A 23,353-nucleotide genomic window follows, 5' to 3' on the forward strand; every position below is an offset into this window, starting at 1 on the left:
AGAAACTGTGGAGCCAGAAGGTGCCTGTGCTGTCTCTGTGGTCTTCCAGTCCCCTCCATTGTCTGCCCAAATGAGAGCCTACTCTTTCTAAATTATGGGAGAGGATGTAAAAGACCCCGCCCCCTGCCAAATTGCTCAACACAACTGTCCTTGCATCCTTCTCACACACAAGCTGCAATTAGGAAAAGCATTCAACCAGGGCTTGGGAAAGGCCGCTGTGCCTTGCCCACTCGGTGTCTTCCAGACTAAACAAGACATGCTGGTGATGAAGCAGATGGGAGCTGGGACCCCATGAGTTCCCAAAGCATCTTAATGCCATCAAGCATGTGGCTGTCTCTCCATGACTGGAGCTGGGCACATGGAGAACTTTATGGTTGAGGGGTTATCATGACATAAAAAGCTGTATTAAAGGGTCACAGCACTTCAGCTGGACTGGGACGGGGACGATGGAACTGGAAATCTATTCAGTATGCTGCCAATGAAGGGAATTAGATTGGGAGTTGTTTTCAGTTGGGTTTGTAAGAACAAGCTAGTCTTATTCCGTGTGTGCACACACACCACAACCTGTGTGGAGGTCAGAGAACAATTTGCAGGGGTCTATTCTCTCCTTCCACCATGTGGGTCTCAGGGATCAAACCTAGGCCATTAGTTATAGTGGCAACTTGCTTTCCCCGCTGAGCCATCTTGCCGGGGTACAATTGGGATTGTTCTTAACGAACAAATTATATGTTATATGTGTTCAGGATAATCGTACACAGTGCCTTATCATATGCCCATGGGAGCAAACGTCAGTTACAATTTTTGGCAGCTGAGAAAGGGCAGTAGAAGACCTAGTATTTGTACCTACTGACAATATTGCAGTGACCGATTCAGTCTTCTCTCGAGGGGCTTGAATCCAAACCACCAAAGATCTGGCAGTATAAAAGACAGAAAAGGGAAACTGAGTCTCAAAGAGATTGAAATGAATAGTGAAGTGTCCTGGGTCTCAGCAAAGCTTCACTAAGAAGTTTTGTTCTAGAACTATCAATGGGTCTGCTTCTGTCATCCTGATATATCTTAAGATTTTATAATATTCTAAGACCAAAAAGAATGTGGGTACTTGTGTCTTATAAATACAAGGCGACCCTCCAGATATGAATTTTAGTATCATCGTGACATCTTCCTATACTTTGAATTGTTGCTAAGATATCAGTTTTTCAGACTTATCACACATACGCACCCATCATCTCTATATGTAACCCCTATACTTGGATCCTTGGGAAAACTCATAATTGTCATCTGGGTATTGATGTTCATTTTTATTTTAATTACCCCAAGATAAGACTATGGTGAGGTTTGTCCTGGTTAACCTGGTAACCGCTTGCCTTCACTAAACATTATCTGAAGGCACCAATAGTCCCTAAAGACCAGCATCAGCACCACACCAGCCCTGAACAAAGTTGCAGAATGAATCAGTTGTCTTGGAGACTCTTCCTTTGTCCTCTGTCCTCTCCTCATGTCGTGTCACTTCTCAGGACATCCTGTACCCTTGTATTACCATGCCTTACTCAGGCATGTCTTAGCCAAGTATCCTGCACCCCTTGCCCCACCCGATGTGTCAGTGAGATAAACCAGTTGATACAAGATTACAGACAAATGTGCAGCTCCCTTCCAGGATGTGGCTGCTGGTGGATTTCCATATTCCAGTGTACTTGCCTCACATCTATGTGCCCAAGGGCAGTGCTAATTGAATTCAGGGAGTTATTAAGAAATTAATCCAAAAAATGGAAGACATGATGTTTGGGAAGGAGATACAGTGGGGGGCATGAGGGTGGGTGGGAGGGGGTAAGAATATGCAGTTTGATCAAAATTCATTGTCTAAATGTACATCATTTCAAAGGATTCTTGAGGCTTCCATGGTGTAGAAAGGTGACTGAGTCAAAAGAATGCATCTGGATTAGGATTTACAGTCCGTTGTTCATGAACACGGTGGGTGGGTTTCTGTTTGTCCCGCACAGAATAATGGGACAGAGCTTTTAACTGAAAGCATGGGAGTCCGCTAGGGATAGATCCCTAGTCTTGTCGCAGGGGGTGTCTCATGTGACTAGGATGTTTGCTGAAGAGAAGACGGGAGCCGAGAGCATCGGAGATCATCCAGATATCACAGGCTCTCCACAAGTTGAAACTTTGTGTCCCAGTCAGTGTTTTTGAGTTTCTATCTGGTGGAAAAACTGTGCTATTCTCAGTGCTACAAAACAGTTGGTAGTACAATTTATGAATCTGTTTATGAAGCTGACTGAATAATCCTATCATGCTTCATACTCTGTCATGTTTCCCCCGTCTCCAGTATTTTTCCTTCTGGAACATTTGTCATCAGATACTACTACAATGCCGAGACAGAAGGAAGCTGGGAATTATCAGGTACCGGAAAGTTCTTCCTACTGCCCCAGAATGTTGTTTGGGGTCCTTGACTGTGCCAGAGCCTTCTCTGGAGACTAGGAATCCAGTCAACCACATGTCAGAAAGGGCAATATCTGGGATGGAGGAGAGCAATAATCAGAAGCAAGCAAGCAGATATGGAAGGCTTGTTTCAGAGAAGCAGTTTGAAGAAAATTAATGAAGGCAGTTCATAAGATGGTCTGATCAGCCACACCTTACTCCTTCAAAGGGGCCTTTTATTCAGGGTGGAACTGGCTTATCAGAAGTCACAGGAAATGTGACCGAAGAAGACAGACAGAAAGAACAGATGTCCTGAGCTGGGATAAGTTTGAAACCCACTCCATGTAGGGAAGGAGGCAATAGGGTGATTTTTACCACCCGTTCTGTACATTCTCTGCCCTGCTTCCCATCCAGCTGCTGATGGTGATGATGGTGACGATGGTGATGGTGGTGATGGTGACGATGGTGATGATGGTGATGGTGGTGGTGTTGGTGATGCTCTTTGACCACAGACCGGCATGTTGGCATCATTTTGCTTGGTGTGTCAAATAAAACCCTGACCCTGTCTGGCTCCAGCTCAGAAGTTTTAGCGGGACTCTGATAAATTCTGTTCCTTGTTTCATGTTCCTAAGAAGTGAACCAGCAGAGTGATTCCAACTGGACACCAGCCTTGAAGCCTGGGGTAAAGAAAGCAGATGCAAGAGCAGAGATCATGGGGGCCAGTGCTTCAGGTTTCCTTGTTTTTTCCTGTTTGTAGGAGATGTCAGGATGGTTTTCAGATAAACCTGACAGTATAGCCACAGTGAAGACAGAGTATATTCGTGCCTTTCTGGGATTTCATCCCAAACTCTAGATGAAACAATAAATGAATTGAGTCATAAACAACCTTCAGTCATGCTCTGGGTCTGTGATTTCATACCTCTAATTCTGAAATTTTTAAAAGTCTTTAATAACCAGATTCTCTTCATAATTCATTTGGTCATGATGTAAAACCACTCATGGCCTGTCCATAAGGTGTCTCAATATGTGTACCTATCCAGTTGTCGGGATACTAATAAGCTTAATGGGAGATAATGGTACCAGCCAGAGGCATTACGAAATCTATAATACTCCTTCTGTTTTAGCTGTATAAAATCAGGCATTATAAATTCTAAAAAATAAGATCTGACCCAAAGAATGCAAGAGCAGATTGGCACCTACACATACGTGGGGATCTCTGGCCATCACCTGGCCTACAGCACAGTGAGCTCCAGGCCTTGAGAGACTCTGTCTCGCTAAACTAAAGGTGGATGGCTTCCTGAGAAACCTTATCTAAGGGTGTCCTGTGACCTCCACATTCCAGAACACATGTGAACCTATTACATATATTAAAACACAGACACACACAGAGACACACACACCTTGTCTCTCAAATGAATCTCCTTCATCTATAACTACAATATTTTTGAGGCTGGCCTTGGGGGGTGGGGGAATCACATGCACCTTGCCAGGTCTCTTTGCAAATCAAAGTGTTGCTGGTGGGAACTCGGGCACTTACAGAATCCTGGAGGGTCAAAAAAGAAAGTTTCTATCTTGTGAGGTTTCTGGGCATCCGGAAAGAGGAAAAGTACAATTTGGGATGGATATCAAAGCCCCAGGCATCTGACAGTCTTGCCTCCTTTCCTGAACCTTGATTGACTTTGTCACTGGGGAGTGACTCCAGAATTTGGGCAACAAGTTTTAAAAACAGTTATCAAAGTCATGTTTCAGTTCTAAGGTTGGCTGTCACTTGAGGAAATAAAAATGTCCTTCCTGTTAGAAGTTATGCAATCCTTAGCTAAGCTGAGCGTGATGGTCTTTGTGATGTCCAGAACTGTGGCAGCATCCCAGGAACCCTTGCCGAGAAGCAACCTCTGGAGAGAGGGGAAAGGTGAGAGAGGGGAGAAGAGAGAAAAGAGCTAGCAGCAACTGAGAGATGTGGATGAAGTTTTACGAAGAAAACATAAGGTAGAAAAGTGTGTAGTTTCTACTACCCCACTTTAAGCTCCGAGCGGACCAAACTACCCGCCCCTACCCTGGTTCCCTTGGATTCACGTATGAAACACACACACACACACACACACACACACACACACACACACACACATTAGCTTAGTTTTAATATGCTTTTTAGCTCAATGACTGGGCTCTTCTAAACCTTCCGTAGCTAACATGCCCTTACCTTCATTCCCAGCTCAACCTCTGTAAATCTGTCCTCAGCTTAGTTACGTTTCTAATCTCCCACCTGCTACCCCAGGCCCCATCAGGGAAGCGGCCAATGGCCACTCCACACAAGACCTCACATAACTGGTGGCTCGCTCTCTCCCTTTCTCACCCTCCTAAGCATTGCGAATATTCTTTCCTGTTCTGTGTCTCCTAGCCTGCCTACAAGAACCTGGAAGTCCCGCCTCTTCTGCCCAGCCATTGGTCACTAGCATCTTTATTGATCAATCAAGAACCAATCGGGGAACAGGACCTTCTGGTGTTCACACGCAGATTCCCAATCAAAGCATCAGAACTACTCCCTACATAGAAGTTCTTCCGGTTGCACCCCTAAGCAGGTATCATAAGCCATTGAGGTCATAGAGAAGTGGGCTGGTGGTGTAAACTGGGTCACAGCCCAACCCCCACCCCCCAGTCACAATAAAACCCAGCAAGGGAATAGATCCCGTGCTTAACTATGGCTACTATGACCTGAGGAAAGAATTTCTTGAGGGAAGATGTTGTTAAATTGCTTTGCCATTAATAAAACTACAGAGCAGAAAGGCCAGCTGCATCATTAATTAATTAATTAATTAGTAATTAGTAAACAGATAAATGAATAACTCCTCCCACACCTCCGATATAAATCCCATTAAACTGCTTGGCACATCTGTAATTTCCAATGTCCGTGTTCAGTCATTCTGGCTTTCAGCCAGAACTTGGTTCTAAATGTATTACTATGAAGTTGGACCAGCTAGTTCCTGCTTGATGGGGTACATTTATCCAATACAAACTCTAGGGAGAAAGGACAGGATGAAAAAGGAGAGCTCCTTCAAAATGGAACCATTTTCCTCATGTTCTGAGATGCTGTTTCTTAAACTAATGACCACTGATGTAGCGCATTCTCCTCTCAGGTTATTTAAGTTTCATAACCTGGGAAGGAGGATTAAGAAAGATGGTGTATGGAAGTGTGTGTGTGTGTGTGAGTGTGTGTGTGTGTGTGTTAAACTGTAGTATGTATAGCTACGTGTAAATACAGGTATGAAGCCAAAGAGTGGGTCACAGAGGAAAGCATCAAGCCTAGAATTTGACAATAGAGCAAGCAGACTGGAAGAAGGAACGCCAACCCAGTTTGTACATGAAATGTACCTAATTCAGCGATAGGATCAAGTATAGAATCTTACTTTGTAAAGTTGTTTTAAAATCACATACTTGCATGCCAGCTGCACTGGAAAAGACCAACACCACTGGTATGTTGCCCTGTGAGAAAAGCTGATGGGATGGGATGGAGGGCCAGGGGGCATAGGGTGACCAGCATGAGACTCTGTAGGAAAGGATGACCCTGAGGAAGAGGCCACTAAGAAGACTATCAAGTGGGTGCCTCTAGTCCTAGATTTCTGAAAATCCCAGGCCCATATGCAGAAGGACTTCTGGCCAAGACAAAAAAAGTTCCAAGATGGTAGGACAGACTTTCATAGTCTAGCCTGCAAAAGTTAGCATAACAAAAGTTTGCCACCACAAATAAGATACACCACACACATGCGCCTATGTGCACACACATACACGGTTATAACACAAGCACCCCGATGCTTCCAGAACGTTACCATCACCCAAATACCATGAACAAATCCAACCTGGGTGGTCCTTGGAGTGCTTTCGTTTCTTCACCACGGTCCTACGGCTTGGTGGCACATGCTTGTCATTTCAGCACTTCGAAGGTAGAAGCAGGGGGGGTCAGAGATTCAAGGCCAGCCTCAGCTACACTGAGTTTGAAGTGAGTTTGAGTTTGAAGGCACCCGAAGCTACATGAGACGCTGTCTCAAAAGGAAAACACCTATCGGCACATGACTTTAACACGCCAGTCGAGTTGAAATTGTTACACCGCTAAGCCCAAGTAGAGAAACCATCCATCTGTGGTGTCAGGTCAAAAAAGGAAGTCAGGAAGAAAGAAAGGCAATCAGCCTGCCAAAATGTTGCCAGACTCTAGGCTCACTCAGTACCTGTGACTCCTCTCAGCTCCTCTCAGCTGCTCCCTGCCCTGCACTCCTCCAGCTCTTGGGCTTCTCCTTCCTCAGCTTCTCTTTCCTATACAACCCTGTCATTTCAGCTCTGTGCCTTATTGGCTGCCTCTCTTGTCCCCCTCTCTTGATCATCCTTTTGTCTTCCTCTCCCACCCTCCTCCTCCATCACCCTCCTCCTTTCCTGCGTTCCTCCTCCCCCACCCTCCTCATCCCTCATCTTCCTCCTCCCTCACCCTCCTCCCTCACCCTCTTCCTCTCTCTCCTCTCATTGTTCAATCTACTGGCCATGTTTAATCTATGCCTTTCTCCCCCCCCCCCCCCCGCTCCAGACTCTTCCAGAAGCCTCTGGTTGTACTCTCCGTCACATCTACCAAAAAATCCTGCCCCTCAACCACTCCTTGGAGCGCCCATGTCTTTACTTTATTCGTGTGTCTCCCTATGAAGAGATGGAAACCGAGAGGAGAAAGACTGACCGTTTAGACCCCCCACTCACTGGGGATTCAGACTTTAGAGAAAGGCCATGCTTCACCCTAGAACTGGGTGTGTCCATGCCCAGATCCTTTCTTCAAAGTAAGTATGCACCTTTGTTCCTGTAAATCTTGGCCAACTCCATTTGGAATTATCAAGACCTCCACATGGAATCAGAGGGTCTTCCCAACAGCGTCTAAAGCCAGCTATGTCAGGAAGATGGACAGCAAAACCATCTGCAGAGACTGTATGTCAGATATCCATCGAAGACCCTCACCTGCTTACGCTGCTTCTGGCTGCCTACCCCACCCCTACCCCGGGGGGCTTCTGGGATGCCTCCTTGCCTAGAATTTCAGAAAAGTCCAGATGAAACCAGGACTTGCCTCCAATCAGTCTACTGCCTGAAGGCCTAAGTCTACACCCAAGGCTCCACCACAGCCAGTGGAGATCGTCTGTGTCCTGAGTGGATGAAATCAGGAATGAAGGTAAATGATCCAATACAACGTCCCTCCTGAGAAAACACGGAGTGACTCAGAAGTCAGAGAGGATAGCATTTTAGCCGAACTTTTAAAAAAATATTTTAATTGTATGTTATTATATTGTTATAAATCATTATACTTTTGTATTATGAATTACTATACCCAGGTATTTGGTGGCCCTGGTTTCCAGCCCGAAGACTGCGGAAAAACAAAGCATTCATTCTATCATCTTTTTCGTTTATACACGTGCTGGGCTATCTTGAGGTACGTACGCCAAGTGTGGCAGGTTCTCACTTTCACCCGACTTATTGATCAGCCTAGGTGTTTGCAGCTCCTAATACTGCTACAAATCCAGGGCTTCTCATGCCAGAGGCCCCTGGCAAACGGGCGTGATAAAATTATGCCGTTATTAAAGAGGGTACAAGAGGTAAGTTAAGTATTTAACCTGTCACTTTCCTCTGAGCGAGCTGTCATAGGTCAATCTGTATTAAGCCGTGGGCACACAGTAAACCACAGTGCACAACAGAGTGGCCTTATTTGTACTCGTGGGCAGGTCTCCTGCAGTCTCTGAAGGACTGCCTTCCAGCTCCATCCAACACACTCCAGAGCTCTCAGCTAAGAGCTCATATTCACCACACACACAAAGCCAACACAAACCCAATCCCAGTCACACACACTCCCCCTCTCTTGGCAACCATGGCTCCAGGCGACTATAAAGACTCCCAGGGGCCTTTTGTCAATTGTCCCCTGAAGAGAATCTAAACATCCCTATGCTGCCATTCAGTGGACATCCTGTTTACACGGTGAATAGGGATCTTGCTTGCTTTTCCCCTTCTCCTTTTCAAGCCTGTAATTATGTTTACCCAAGTCCAGCAGTAGGTGCCAGGAGGGCTCTGAGTTGATTTCCCTGGCTAACAGTGCAGACGACTGGCTGGCGGCAGCCCCACTGACCCTTGAATCCAGGCAGAGAGCCAGCCCTGCACACACCAACCCTCCTCTCTTCACAAAGAAGCCATTCTCGCCGAGCTGTTTTCTCTGCGGGCATGCTGGGATGCTCTGGGTAATTGTCTAGCAAACGTCCAAATATGTCAGTGCTATATACTTTCTGGTCAACCAGATGATAGAGGAGAGGGAAGAGAAAAGCTCTGGGCTCTGCCGTAGGCCTCCCACCCGCAGGCCTCCCACCCACAGTGCAGCGTACTGGAGCCATCTCACGAGTGCTGTTTGAGCGAACACCAGCACTACCCAGAGAGTTACGCATCATTACCTGGTTTTCCTAAGGCAGGAAATTAGGCATGTGAGTGCTGTGCTAGAATCTTGTAGATTAGGAATCTAAGCTTGATCCATCTTTTGACCTAGGGGTAGGGAAAGACTGATGTACTAGAATAGCGGCTCGTGTCTGAACACAGCACACCAGGCCAAAGCAGTTCCATGTCTAAGAGGTTTTACTGGGGACAAAAAGGGGAGAGAGAGAAAGACAAAGGGAAAAGAAAAAAAGGGGGGAGTGAAAGTAGGGAAAGGTCTCTCTTTTATATAAGTTGTGACATAATCTGTTCACAGGCGAGTGTGTGAAGTGGGCTTCTGGGAAGGTATGTGGTAGTCATAGCAACAGGTGACACCTATGTGTGACATCCTGAATTTGGAGCCATCTGCAAAACTGGTCTTTTGATGCCAACAGGGATGAATTTTAGAGTCCTTACATTCCTTTATAGAAATACAAATATATTGCTCTGAATCAATGAATCAGGACTATCTCCATCCCTTCCCCACTAATTTCAGTGTATATTTTCAAATGACACATTGGACATAATACACAGTTCCACCTCTTAGATGCCAAAACCTCCCTATGATTATTGAACTTGGAGATCACAACCTGTGCCCCCAAGTCAGTTCCAGGTGCCCATCCTCAATACGCCAATTAAAAGAGCCAAGCGTGGAAAGCGGAAATGGGAGATTTATTCACTGAGGTCACATTGCCAAGTGGGAGCCAGAGAATGCCCTGTCCCCAGTCCCTCTTTATGGTCCTGAAGTGATATTGAACATTAAATAGAGGACCAGGAACATGCACATTTAAGAAGTTCTGGTCAAAGTGTGTTCCCACCCACCATCCTCCCATGCTTGTGCGGGTTTCAGTCTCATTCTGTAAAGTGGTCTGATGAGTTATTACAATTGTGTGTAATCTCTTTGCAAGAGACAACTGCCTGCTCTGCCTGGCAACTTATTCTTCTCCAACACAAGATACAGAGGGAAATTCCAATTTCCTTGGGGTTCATTGTTACGATCGTTGGGAGGCTCCAGAACGACCACACCAGGCCAAACAGGTCCACGTGAGGTTCATTGGGGGGGGGCAGGTGGTGGCGAAAAGAGAAGGGAGAGAGGGAGAAAGGGAGAGAGAGAGAGAGAGAGAGAGAGAGAGAGAGAGAGAGAGAGAGAGAGAGAGAGAGAGAGAAGAGGGCGTCTTCCATTTTATATATGGAAAGTGACATAGCCACAGGTAAAGGTTCAAGGTGAGCCAAGTGGATTCTGGGAATATGGTGGCTGTTGCCTTGGCAACAGTTGTTCAGGTCACACTGTCACCTAGATGTGATTTCACTAGTGGGGTTCAGAGATCCTGATACCAACATTCATTGTTTCAATTGTCTTTGAAACAAACTGTTTCTTTAGAATATTTTTATCTGTGTCCAGGCAGCTACATACTGACAGTGGTTGAAAAGTCTAGACAAAATACTTTTTTAAAAAGTATATGAGGATTTTGGAAATAAACAGTGGATAGGTTGTTCAGAAAGAGGAAATTTGGAATCTAGTGAAGTATTACCATGGAGATGAATTCTCCTTGTTTGGTTGATTTGGTTGGTTGGTTAAACTGGCTTAGTTGGTTGGTTTAAAGATTTGGTTTGTTGACTAAATTCAGTTGGTTGGTTGATTTGGTTTACATATCAGTTAGTTAACTGGTTTAGTTGGTGGTTGGTTGGTTGTTGGATGGATTGGTTTGATTGGTTGAGCAGGATTGGGTTGGTTTAGTTAGTAGTTGTTGAATTAGATCAGATTGGTTGGTGGGGATGGGTGGGTTGGTTGGTTGGTTGGTTAGTTGGTTGGTTAGTTGTTGGATTAGCTTACTTGGTTGATTGGTTAGTTGGTCTCATTAATTTGTTTACTCTGGGTGATTAGGTTTGTTTTCGTTGGTTGGATGTTTGGTTGGTTTGGTTTTTTTTTTTAATTAGGTATTTATTTCATTTACATTATCAATGCTATCCCAAAAGTCCCCCACACGCTCCCCCACCCACTCCCACTTCTTGGCCCTGGCGTTCCCCTGTACTGAGGCATATAAAGTTTGCACAACCAATGGGCCTCTCTTTCCACTGATGGCTGATTAGGCCATGTTCTGATACATATGCAGCTAGAGACATGAGCTCCGGGGGGTACTGGTTAGTTCATATTGTTGTTCCACCTATAGGGTTGCAGATCCCCCCAGCTCCTTGGGTACTTTCTCTAGCTCCTCCACTGGGGGCCCTGTGATCCATCCAATAGCTGACTGTGAGCATCCACTTCTGTGTTTGCTAGTCTCCAGCATAGTCTCATAAGAGACAGCTATACCTGGGTCCTTTCAGCAAAATCTTGCTAGTGTATGCAATGGTGTCAGCGTTTGGAAGCTGATTATGGGATGGATCCCCGGATATGGCTGTCTCTAGATGGTCCATCCTTTGTCTCAGCTCCAAACGTTGTCTCTGTAACTCCTTCCATAGGTGTTTTGTTCCCAATTCTAAGAAGGGGCAAAGTGTCCACACTTTGGTCTTCGTCCTTCTTGAGTTTCATGTGTTTCGCAAATTGTATCTTATATCTTGGGTATTCTAAGTTTCTGGGCTAATATCCACGTATCAGTGAGTACATATTGTGTGAGTTCTTTTGTGATTGGGTTACCTCACTCAGGATGATGCCCTCCAGGTCCATCCATTTGCCTAGGAATTTCATAAATTCATTCTTTTTAATAGCTGAGTGGTATTCTATTGTGTAAATGTAGCATATTTTCTGTATTCATTCCTCTGTTGAGGGGCATCTGGGTTCTTTCCAGCTTCTGGCTATTATAAATAAGGCAGCTATGAACATAGTGGAGCATGTGTCCTTCTTACCGGTTGAAACATCTTCTGGATATATGCCCAGGAGAGGTATTGCCGGATCCTCCCGTAATACTATGTCCAATTTTTCTGAGGAACCGCCAGATTAATCCCACCAACAATGGAGGAGTGTTCCTTTTTCTCCACATCCTCGCCAGCATCTGCTGGCACCTAAATTTTTGATCTTAGCCATTCTGACTGGTGTGAGGTGGAATCTCAGGGTTGTTTTGATTTGCATTTCCTGGATGATTAAGGATGCTGAACATTTTTCCAGGTGCTTCTCAGCCATTCAGTATTCCTCAGGTGAGAATTTTTTGTTTAGCTCTGAGCCCCAGTTTTTAATGAGGTTATTTGATTTTCTGGAGTCCACCTTCTTGAGTTCTTTATATATATTGGATATTTGTCCCTTATCTGATTTAGGATAGGTAAAGATCCTTTCCCAGTCTCTTGGTGGCCTTTTTGTCTTATTGATGGTATCTTTTGCCTTACAGAAGCTTTGCAATTTTATGACATCCCATTTGTCAATTCTCAATCTTACAGCACAAGCCATTGCTGTTCTATTCAGGAATTTTTCCCCTGTGCCCATATCTTCGAGGTTTTTCCCTACTTTCATCTATAAGTTTCAGTGTCTCTGGTTTTATGTGGAGTTCCTTAGTCCACTTAGATTTGACCTTAGTACTGGGAAATAGGAATGGATCAATTCATATTCTTCTACATGATAACCACCAGTTGTGCCACCACCATTTGTTGAAAATGCTGTCTTTTTTCCACTGGATGATTTTAGCTCCCTTATCAAAGATCAAGTGACCATAGGTGTGTGGGTTCATTTCTGGGTCTTCAATTCTATTCCATTGGTCTACTTGTCTGTCGCTATACCAGTACCATGCAGTTTTTATCACAATTGCTCTGTAGTACAGCTTTAGGGCAGGCATGGGGATTCCACCAGAGGATTTTTTTATCCTTGAGAAGAGTTTTTGCTATCCTAGGTTTTTTGTTATTCCAGATGAATTTGCAGATTTCCCTTTCTAATTTGTTGAAGAATTGAGTTGGAATTTTGATGGGGATTGCATTGAATCTGTAGGTTGCTTTTGGCAAGATAGCCATTTTTACTATATTAATCCTGCCAATCCTTGAGCATGGGAGATCTTTCCATCTTCTGAGATCTTCTTTAATTTCTTTCTTCAGAGACTTGAAGTTCTTATCATACAGATCTTTCACTTCCTTAGTTAGAGTCACGCCAAAGTATTTTATATTATTTGTGACTATTGAGAAGGGTGTTGTTTCCCTAATTTCTTTCTCAGCCTGTTTATCCTTTGTGTAGAGAAAGGCCATTGACTTGTTTGAGTTAATTTTATATCCAGCTACTTCATTGAAGCTGTTGATCAGGTTTAGGAGTTCTCTGGTGGAATTTTTAGGGTCACTTATATATGCTATCATATCATCTGCAAAAAGTGATATTTTGACTTCTTCCTTTCCAATTTGTATCCCCTTGATCTCCTTTTGTTGTCTAGTTGCTCTGGCTAGGACTTCAAGTACAATGTTGAATAGGTAGGGCGAGAGTGGACAGCCTTGTCTAGTCCCTGATTTTAGTGGGATTGCTTCTAGCTTCTCACCATTTACTTTGATGTTGGCTATTGGTTTGCTGTAGATTGCTTTTATCATGTTTAGGTATGGGCCTTGAATTCCTGATCTTTCCAAGACTTTTATCATGAATGGGTGTTGGATTTTGTCAAATGCTTTCTCCGCATCTAACGAGATGATCATGTGGTTTTTGCTTTGAGTTTGTTTATATACTGGATTACGTTGATGGATTTACGTATATTGAACCATCCCTGCATCCCTGGGATGAAACCTACTTGGTCAGGGTGGATGATTGTTTTGATGTGTTCTTGGATTCGGTTAGCAAGAACTTTATTGAGTACTTTTGCATTGATATTCATAAGGAAAATTGGCCTGAAGTTCTCTATCTTTGTTGGGTCTTTCTGTGGTTTAGGTATCAGAGTAATTGTGGCTTCATAGAATGAGTTTGGTAGAGTACCTTCTGCATCTATTTTGTGGAATAGTTTGTGAAGAACTGGAATTAGATCTTCTTTGAAGGTCTAATAGAACTCTGCACTAAACCCATCTGGTCCTGGGCTGTTTTTGGTTGGGAGACTATTAATGACTGCTTCTATTTCTTTAGGGGATATGGGACTGTTTAGATCATTAACCTGATCCTGATTTAACTTTGGTACCTGGTATCTGCCTAGAAATTTGTCCATTTCATCCAGGTTCTCCAGTTTTGTTGAGTATAGACTTTTGTAGAAGGATCTGATGGTGTTTTGGATTTCTTCAGGATCTGTTGTTATGTCTCCGTTTTCATTTCTGATTTTGTTAATTAGGATGCTGTCCCTGTGCCCTCTAGTGAGTCTGACTAGGGGTTTATCTATCTTGTTGATTTTCTCAAAGAACCAGCTCATCATTTGGTTGATTCTTTGAATAGTTCTTCTTGTTTCCACTTGGTTGATTTCACCCCTGAGTTTGATTATTTCCTGCCGTCTACTCCTCTTGGGTGAATTTGCTTCCTTTCATTCTAGAGCTTTTAGGTGTGTTGTCAAGCTGCTAGTGTGTGCTCTTTCTAGTTTCTTTTTGGAGGGACTCAGAGCTATGAGTTTTGCTCTTAAAAATGCTTTCATTGTGTCCCATAAGTTTGGGTATGTTGTGGCTTCATTTTCATTAAACTCTAAAAAGTCCTTAATTTCTTTCTTTATTCCTTCCTTGACCAAGGTATCATTGAGAAGAGTGTTGTTCAGTTTCCACGTGAATGTTGGATTTCTATTATTTATGTTGTTATTGAAGATCAGCCTTAATCCATGGTGATCTGATAGGATGCATGGGGCAATTTCAATATTTTTGTATCTGTTGAGGCCTGTTTTGTGACCAATTATATGGTCAGTTTTGGAGGAGGTACCATGAGGTGCTGAGAAGAAGGTATATCCTTTTGTTTTAGGATACAATGTTCTGTAGATGTCTGTTAGATCCATTTGTTTCATAACTTCTGTCAGTTTCACTGTGTCCCTGTTTAGTTTCTGTTTCCACGATCTGTCCACTGATGAAAGTGGTGTGTTGAAGTCTCCCACTATTATTGTGTGAGGTGCAATGTGTGCTTTGAGCATTACTAAAGTTTCTTTAATGAATGTGGCTGCCCTTGTATTTGGAGCATAAATATTCAGAATTGAGAGTTCCTCTTGGAAGAGTTTACTTTTGATGAGTATGAAGTGCCCCTCCTTGTCTTTTTAGATGACTTTGGGTTGGAAGTCAATTTTATTAGATATTAGAATGGCTATTCCAGCTTGTTTCTCCAGACCATTGGCTTGGAAAATTGTTTTCCCAGCCTTTCATTCTAAGATAGTGTCTGTCTTTTTCCCTGAGATGGGTTTCCTGTAAGCAGCAAAATGTTGGGTCCTGTTTGTGTAGCCAGTCTGTTAGTCTATGTCTTTTTATTGGGGAGTTGAGTCCATTGATATTAAGAGATATTAAGGAAAAGTCATTGTTGCTTCCTATTATTTTTGTTGTTAAAGTTGGCATTCTGTTCTTGTGGCTGTCTTCTTTTAGGTTTGTTGAAAGATTACTTTCTTGTTTTTTCTAGGACGTGGTTTCCGTCCTTGTATTGTTTTTTTTTTTTTTTCTGTTATTGTCCTTTGAAGGGCTGGATTCGTGGAAAGATAATGTGTGAATTTGGTTTTGTCGTGGAATACTTTGGTTTCTCCATCTATGGTAATTGCAAGTTTGGCTGGGTATAGTAGCCTGGGCTGGCATTTGTGTTCTCTTAGTGTCTGTATAACATCTGTCCAGGATCTTCTAGCTTTCATAGTCTCTGGTGAAAAATCTGGTGTAATTCTGATAGGCCTGCCTTTATATGTTACTTGACCTTTTTCCCTTACTGGTTTTAATATTCTATCTTTATTTAGTGCATTTGTTATTCTGATTATTATGTGTCAGGAGGAATTTCTTTTCTGGTCCAGTCTATATGGAGTTCTGTAAGCTTCTTTTATGTTCATGGGCATCTCTTTCTTTAGGTTTGGGAAGTTTTCTTCTATAATTTTGTTGAAGATATTTGCTGGCCCTTTAAGTTGAAAAATCTTCATTTTCATCTACTCCTATTATCCGTAGGTTTGGTCTTCTCATTGTGTCCTGGATTTCCTGGATGTTTTGAGTTAGGATCTTTTTGCATTTTGCATTTTCTTTCATTGTTGTGCCGATGTTATCTATGGAATCACCTGAGATTCTCTCTTCTATCTCTTGTATTCTGTTGCTGATGTTTGCATCTATGGTTCCAGATTTCTTTCCTAGGGTTTCTCTCTCCAGCATTGCCTCACTTTGGGTTTTCTTTATTGTGTCTACTTCCCTTTTTAGGTCTAGTATGGTTTTGTTCATTTACATCACCTGTTTGGTTGTGTTTTTCTGTTTTTCTTTAAGGACTTGTAACTCTTTAGTAGTGTTCTCCTGTATTTCTTTAAGTGAGTTATTAAAGTCCTTCTTGATGCCTTCTACCATCATCATGAGATATGCCTTTAAATCTGGGTCTAGCTTTTCGGGTGCCCAGGACTGGCTGAGGTGGGAGTGCTGGGTTCTGATGAAGATGAGTGGTCTTGGTTTCTGTTAGTAAGATTCTTACGTCTGTCTTTTACCATCTGGTAAACTCTGGAGTAAGTTGTTATAGTTGTCTCTGGTTAGAGCTTGTTCCTCTCGTGATTCTGTTATTCTCTACCAGCAGACCTGAGAGACTAGCTCTCTCCTGAGTTTCAGCGGTCAGAGCACTCTCTGCAGGCAAGCTCTCCTCTTTCAGGGAAGGTGCACAGATATCTGGCATTCAGACTTGCCTCCTGGCAGAAGATGAAGGCCCGAAACAGTGCCTGTCCCAGAAGCTGTTAGCTTCTGTAGTCCACACTCTCACCTGTGCAGACTAGTCTCGGCAGGATCCAGGAACCAAGATGTCTCCTACAGATGCTCCAGCAGCTCCCTCTGGTTTGGTTTTTAGATTGGTTTGTTTGGCTGGTTGGTTGGTTGGTTGGTTGAGTTGGGTTCAGTTGATAATGAATTGGTTTGTTCTGTCTTATGTTTGGTTGCTTGTTTTGGGTTAGTTGGTTGGTTTGTCAAGCAGTTGGTTAGACTGGTTTAATTAGTTTGTTGCTTAGTTAATTAGTAGGACTAGTTGCTTGTTTGGCTGATTTGGTTTATATTTTCCTTGAGTGTTGGTCACTGTCATAAAGTGATGCCTTACATGTAGAAAACTTCTGATGGAAAGCCTGCTACCTTTTCAGTGAGGGATACAGGGAAAGGCACAAGTATCAACTGCACTGCTACTGAGGGAGGAGGGACTCAGAATACAGGAGCTCCAAATACAAGGTTTCCACATTCTACACATGTACACACACACCACTGAACCCAAAGCATGAAAAATAAAGTTGACATAGCCAAACAAATCCGGACATAGAAGCTGAGAGATCACAATCAGGTTATTCCTATAGCAATTGTCTACCAAGAGAAAAGCATCACTCTCTTCAGAGGACTAGAGTGTAGTGTGGAGGCCATATGACGGGAGACTTGTGAAGAGAGCAGTCCAAACAAAGATCACAGTCAACATGTGACCTTGTTCAACACAGACTATGTCCTGAGGATCCCATGATCTCTCAACGTTTGTCCCTCCGTCACCTTCTGATAGATAGTACTTATTGCTAACTTCTTCCCAAGGTGTTCTGGGCAGCTTTGAAGATTGCCTCCAATGATCCCGGTCATCTTTATCTACTCCCATGTAATCCTAGCACCACGGCCACCCCCGAGTATGGGCTGCATTTAGTGACTAGAGTAGAACAGATGGAATCGATGACAGAGTGAGAGGTGTCACTTCCAAGATTATAAAGGTTATAAAAATATCATATGCTTTCTGGGCCTTAGTTTGCCTTCTATTGCTGTGATATAATACAGTGATCCAAAGCACCCCAGGAAGGAAAGGGTTAAAGGGTTTACTTCACCTACAGCTCCCATCATAAGAGAGTCAGGGAGGAATCTGGAGGTAGGAAGTGAAGCAGAAGCCCCACCCCCACCCCACCTGACTGGCACTGCTTACTGGCTTGCTCCTCCTTGTTTGCTCATAGTTTTTCTTCTTATATTACCCAGGACCACCTGCCCAGGAGTGGCACCAATCACAGTGGGCTGGGCCCTTCTACATGAATCATTAATGAAGAAAATTCCCCAACAGACGTGCTGGTTGGACGATCTTACAGAGGCATTTTCTCTATCGAGGTTCCCTCCTCTCAGAGGACTCTAGTCTGTGTCAAAGTAATTCAAAGCAAAATAACTCACTCCCCTCCCCCGCTCCCATCCCTCCCCCCACCCCTGCCTCCTCCCCCTTCTGTCTTCCCCATCTCTGTTTCTCTGTGTCTGTCTTTCTGCATCTGCACGCATGCTCCCTTCCCCTTCATTTCTTGTGTGATCCTGAGGAAAACAGACTGGCTGTCACATTGTGGAGAGTCCTATGGAGAAGTTCACAGGTTAACAGGTAGGCTTTTCCAGCCAGTGGGGATATCTCGGAATGGACTTGAAGATGAGTCTGGAACAGTTCTCTGGTCTAGCAGGAAGATGATGCCCACTCTGGGTAACATCTTGCTTACAGGTTGGTAAAGGGTGACAAATCAGAGGCACTTGGCTAAACCACTGCACACAAATAGATTCCTCATTCACGGGGGCTATAAAACAACATTTGTTACTTTAAGCTATTATATTTATGGCTAATTAATTAGATGGCAATAAATAACGCATGAAATAGGGACAGACCTATGGAAAAAGTTATGGGAGAATACTAAGGTAGACAGTCACTGCCTCTAATTGCTGTAGACCCCGGCTGTGATCTTCACAAATAAATAAATAAATAAATAAACAAATAAATAAGGAAAGTTAAACCTGCTTAACAATATTTCCTAATAGGACATTTGCAATTTGATTATAAATTATCAAGCTGTCAGAATTTTGCTTTAGGGTAAGACAGGACTTACAGAAAATAACCTAGTGAAAAGGTGTGCGGTAGATGCTGGGACAACTCAGACTGGAGTCAGATATGGCCATAGTCCTCAAGGAAGAAAGAGTGACCAACAATCAATAATACTATAATGTGTCCAGTGGGGTGTAGGGAGAACAGCTTGTGCTATACCCTGTGGAAAAAGGCTATGTTTCCCATAATGCATCACTGTGACTTTGGGAGTCAGTCCAGAGGGAAGACACCCATTTTAAGCTGCTAGGGCCAGTCAACTGTGGACTTTATGAAAGAAAACAACCCAAGAAAGAACTAATGTGGACCAACATGACAACTCCTAAAGGAAGACTGTGGTTTGATGGGCTGTGGGATCCTCAGGCAGGCCCCAAGCAGTGCAAGAGAACATTTATTGCGAAACAGCTAGGCCTCACAGCACTGTGGGATACAGGCTCAAAATGTGATCCCTGTTGTGGTTAGGAGCTGTGGAAAACTGAATAATGGCTCCCACACCCACATCCTGATTCCTAGAATTTGCAGTGCAACCTTGTATAGTGACAAGGACTTTGTAAATGTGATGAAACGAAGGCGGTAAAGGCAGGGATCCTGGATTGCCCTGGATGAAGTATCTGGGGGGTGGGGGGTGGGGGAACGGACCTGGAAGACAATGTCCCCACAGGACTGAGATGAGGGAAGCATAGAGTGGAGTGGTTTACTTTAAGGACTGGGAAGCGAGGGTCACAAGACAGGGTAGACAAGCAGTTCCTAGCAGTCATAAAGGGGAAGAGGACAGATTGTCCCCAGAAGGAGCCAGCCCTGAGGGAATGTTAACATTCACCCTGTAAAACCCACCTCATCATGCTGACCTCCAGAAGAATAATAGGATTAATTAGAGTTGTTTCCGCCACTAATGTGGCAAGAACTTGTTGCAGTAGCCCCGGGAAGCTAACAGAAACCATCAGAAAGTAGTCAGAGAGAAGCTTGAAGGGAGATGTTGGAGCTCAGCAAAATTACAGAAAACAATGGCAATCCAGTTAAAATCTCCGTTCCTGGGCAATCCAGTTAAAATCGCCATTCTAGGGAACCCACGCTTATACTGTGTCTGTTGCTGGGGCTGAAGACCACGAGCTACAACTGTCCTTACCCAAGGCATTCTCTTCCAGTCTCAAGAGCATTCCCTTTAATAACGGGGATAAAGGCATGAGAAGAATTAAATGCAAGGCAAGGTGTTTGCACCAAAGACACCCGCTGTTCCTCAGGGCCAACACTTGCCACCACTGCAGAAATTTTACACAGGAAGATTTCCAACCAAAATGAACCTTGTCTCTCCTTACAATATCTATTCACTATGACTGACAGATGGCACCTACATAAGCAAGTATGTAAATGCATGCAGAAAGCAAGCCTTTACCTGTGCTTTGCTTTATAGCACCAGGGAACATATTTGTGACATACATATGGAGATACTCCAGGTTTATACAGATTAAAAAAAAAAAAAACACCCTTAAACTAAAAATTTAAGCAGCAGAGTTAAAAGTGTAAATATATAGCTAATATAAATTATATATAATTGTGGCTTGTGTATTAATATTTGCTGATTCATATTATGGAATGTGGAAAGTTCAGCCAATTACACAATTATGATTAAAACAATAATCATAAAAAGTTAAACTTCAGAGACAGATAATTCTTTAAAAGTACAACCTCGGCTGGTAAAAATGGAGACTAGAGTGTCCTTCCAGAACTCATGGGGCGGGGTAACCGGACACTGGAAGGTCCCTTTCTTTCGGATCTCAGTTGCAGAGTCAGACAGGTCCCTATGTGTTGAATGTGCTCTGTGCTCATGTGTATCAGTTCTATAACCTGCCTTCTCCATAGTCACCCATACTAATGTACCTCACACACATAAACACACACATATATACATATATGTATATACTGTATGCCAATATATACTCTTAAATAGGTTTTGCTCTGGTGGGCAAAGGCCCCAAACTAAGATGCCAGTGGGTGTGAGGATGGACAGGGGTGAGTAATGGAGAGAGAAACCAATGACCCGGTTGTATGAACACGTGATAATGAAGCCCCTTATTTCGTGTGCTGCTGTGTTTTCACATATGACATGTCCCCCACAGGCTATGGGTTTGAACTATTGGGAGAACTATTTTGGGAAGTTGTGGGATCTGTAGGAGCTGGGGCCTACTCAGAGGAAGTGGGCATCTGGGGATGAGCCGAATGGGTTATAGTCCACGTGCTTTCTGTTTCCTGGCGGTTAACAGATGCAAGCAGCTCCCTCACATACTCCCAGGGGCGAGCTACCCCCTCTGCCATGGCTCTCCCACCATGATGGCCTGTAGCCAAAAACCAAAGTAACTTGCTTCTTTCAGGGACTTTTCACAATGAAAAAAGTTAGTATTACATATGCTAAATTAATAATAATGATGATGATAATAATACCAAATAATCGCACTTCCCTCAGAGGCCATAGAGGAAATTCCATTCCGCACCTCTTTCACCTTCTGGCACTCCAGGGCTTCTTCAGCCTGTATCACTTCTGCCTCTAGTTCACACAACCACTCTCTCTGACCCTTATCATGTGTCTCTTACAAGGTTTCGCATTAGGTTTAAGGCCACGTAGACCATCCAGAACCATCTTATCTTTTGGTCCTTACTTAATTATAACTGCAAAGATCTTTTTTTTAAAGATGCATTTGCAAGCCTCAGGATTTAGACATATCTGTTAGGAAGCCAACCATTTAAGATATCCTAACATTGTTAAAAGTTATAATTTGATAGAGCTGAGTTCTGAGTTGGTGGCCCATTTTGGCAAAGTGCCTTCTGTGTAAGCATGAAGCCCCGAATTCAAATCCCTAGCACCCTCATAAAAGCTGGGACTGTTGTGTGTCTGTAAACAGTGCACTGGGGTTGGGAAACGAGGGGGGAACAGGATCCATGGAGCTCCTTAGTAAGCTTTGACTAATCCACGAGGCCCAGATTCACTGAGAGACACGTCAATTAAAGCAAGGTAAAGGGTCTGCAAGATGGCTCAGTGGGTAAAGGTGCTTGCCACCAAGCCTAACTACCCGAGTTCAATCCCCACGACCCATATTGTAGGAGAGAACTGACATCTGCAACTTGTCCTCCATCTGCCCCACCCCCTGCATGTGCATTTGAAAATAAATAAATAATATAAAATAATTACATTGTATATGAACAATGGAGAAAAACACACATCAATGACTTCTGGTCTCCACATAGAGTCAGATGTACGCATGCCCCCCCATGTGTGTGTGTTTATATGTATATGTATGTATACATGTATGTATTCATATGTAATCATAATTATATATGATGGGGGCTGGAGAGATGGCTCAGCAGATAAGAGCACTGACTGTTCTTCCAAAGGCCCTGAGTTCAAATCCCAGCAACCACATGGTGGCTCACAATCACCCATAATGAGATGTGATGCCCTTGTCTGGCGCATCTGAAAACAGATACAGTATACTTCTGTATAATAATAAATAAATCTTTGGGTCAGAGCAACCAGGTACTGAGCAAGCAGAGTTGACGTGAGTGAGCGGGGTTGACCAGAGTGAGCAGAGGTCCTAAAAAAAAAATTCAATTCCCAACAACCACATAAAGGCTCACAACCATCTGTACAGCTATGGTGTACTCATATACATAAAATAAATAAATCTTTTTTTAAAAAAGAAAGTATATATGAAAAACAATACCCACCACTGCATTTTTCTTGGTAGCAGCCAAAATAACACAGCCTTTTCCCCACCTGCAAATCAGATACATGTTCTCACAATAAGCAGCACTTACTTAGAACTTAGATGCCAGAACTGAGCCATAGCAGCACTAGTAGCTCCTGCTTATGGAACAGTAGTAGCCTTGTGGCCCCAGCTTCACAAGCTGTATACCCCCAGCAGTGATTACAGCAAGAATGCAAAGGATCCATAGGTGTTCTAGAAGCTCCCTCAGTCTGGGTAGAACACTTTCTTTTTGTTTCCCCCAAACATATTTAAAATCATCTTCTTGTATCAAGTCCCTTATGGCTGAATGACTCAAAATGATTTCTGTTTTCCAAGCTGGACACTGACTGTATACTTCTCACACTGTTATGCTCTTCCTGGGATGCTGCTTACCCTCCAATAGCATTTTAAGACTGTTTTACATAACCATTCCTAGACTTTGAACATATAAGATGATCATCACTTTGCTCCTTGGAGGCTCAGTGATAGTTGATCTGGGTATACTTGCAGGTTCAGTGATAATTGATCTGGGTATAAAACCCCAGGAGCCTTGTGCTTGTGCTGTGGGTGTCTGACTGTCCTGAATCCTAGCACCAGGTGCTGCTTCTGATAAATGTGATAATAACTTACCCTTGCTTCACTCAAGGTCATTTATCCTCTTAGGAATCACTTATATTTCCCTTTTTCTTTGGAGGTTTTAAGTTTACCTATACTGTGCCTATTTGTTTATGTCTTATGTCTACTTGAATGACATTCTAGAAACCCTTTGAGTCTAGTACCATTATCTATACTTCTTGATCATTTACCACAAAATCTTGAAAGAATTCTTCTTCACTGTCTGTATTTTCTCATTTATGCGACTCCCATA

The 23,353-nt window shown here is 43.3% G+C and overlaps 1 long non-coding RNA gene across 1 annotated transcript; it reads right to left on the bottom strand.

The window, feature by feature from the left end:
- Positions 1 to 1,283: 1,283 nt before the first annotated feature.
- On the bottom strand, positions 1,284 to 4,792 carry 4930432O09Rik (RIKEN cDNA 4930432O09 gene). The gene is made up of 2 exons (NR_152796.1): positions 4,619 to 4,792; positions 1,284 to 3,095 (listed from the first exon to the last, which is right to left on the bottom strand). It is a non-coding gene; the product is annotated as an RIKEN cDNA 4930432O09 gene (long non-coding RNA).
- Positions 4,793 to 23,353: the final 18,561 nt, after the last annotated feature.

This window comes from Mus musculus, chromosome 10, assembly GCF_000001635.26.
Source record: "Mus musculus strain C57BL/6J chromosome 10, GRCm38.p6 C57BL/6J".
Lineage (NCBI taxonomy): Eukaryota > Metazoa > Chordata > Mammalia > Rodentia > Muridae > Mus > Mus musculus.